At 42.5% G+C, this 1,197-nt stretch overlaps 1 non-coding gene across 1 annotated transcript; it reads left to right on the top strand.

Moving 5' to 3' along the window:
• The first annotated feature begins 655 nt into the window (after positions 1-655).
• Positions 656-762, top strand: LOC145103414 (small nucleolar RNA R71). Its single transcript, XR_013706507.1, has one exon. It is a non-coding gene; the product is annotated as a small nucleolar RNA R71 (small nucleolar RNA).
• Positions 763-1,197: the final 435 nt, after the last annotated feature.

Here is a 1,197-nt window from a genome sequence, read left to right as displayed (position 1 = left end):
TTTTATTAGAGCCTGCTGTTCTACCATCATTGCGTGATGATTCTTTATCAAAGTTCTTTGTTCATCAATAGCAGAATCAGTAGCCTCGTGTCTATTTTCTGAAGCTTCCATAAACTTAACTAACATGGTCTCTAGATCGAATTTTTTCTCAGCTGGTGGCTGCTCCTTTTGGTAGAAGCCTCGGCTTGTTTGCCTATACTTCTCTTCTTTTTTCTTCTTATATTCTTCATATGGCAGCCACTCTTTCTTCGGTTTCCTCCAGTCTTCATCGTACTTGTCCCCACTCGAGTAGCACTCTTGAGCCTTTTTATTCCCATACTCATCCAAATTGCAGTCCTTGGTCAAGTGTGGACCATTACACCGCTCGCAACCAACTCTTATAGCATGAATTGATTGGTCCATTTGTGTTAACCTCTGGTCCATATTATTTAGCATAGCCATCATAGCTGCTATTTCTTCAGTTTGTGCACCTCCATCGCCTTTGATTCTATCTTGCCTAGGGTTGTGGTAGTCACGAGAGTGCTTTGCGAATTCTTTAATCAGCTCCTTGACCTTGCTTGGATTTTTCTTTGTCAAAGGTCCTTGAGAATCAAGGAGTTGCCTTGTCATAACGTTGACCCCATCATAGAAGATTGACATCTCTTGTTGAACATTAAGATCATGTTGAGGGCAATTTCTGAGCAAGCCTTTGTAACGCTCCCATGCATCATATAATGACTCCCCTGGATGTTTTTCAAAGTTGGCTATTGCCTTCTTGAGTTTAGCTATCTTGGATGGTGGGCAAAATTGGTCAAGAAACTGCTTACGCATTTAAGCCCAAGTGGTGATCGTACCCAGTGGAAGTGATTTTAACCACTCTTTAGCAGCTCCCTTGAAAGTAATGGGAAGCATCCTAAGAAAGACGGTGTTTCTATTGACATTCGGGACATTGAAGTAATCTGCAATGTCATTGACTTAATCTAGATGCTTAAAAGCATCCTCATGATCCTTCCCATAAAATGGGATGTCTTTCAGTGCAGTCAAGATGTTCCCCTTCAGCTCGAATGTGGCCGTGGCAGGTATTGCGGGTTGGACTAAACCGGGACCCACATCCTCTCGGATCTGCTTTTTGTAAGTTCCCATGGACATCTCCTTAATGTTTGCCATTTTGTCCTCTTGCTTGTCTTCGGGCTCACTCGCGAATATTTCAAATTCTGG

This window comes from Lactuca serriola, chromosome 4 (assembly GCF_051521515.1).
Source record: "Lactuca serriola cultivar US96UC23 chromosome 4, Lser_US96UC23_V15, whole genome shotgun sequence".
NCBI lineage: Eukaryota > Viridiplantae > Streptophyta > Magnoliopsida > Asterales > Asteraceae > Lactuca > Lactuca serriola.
The sequence above is the reverse complement of the archived record's forward strand: the minus strand, read 5'-3'. Positions and strand labels throughout refer to the sequence as shown.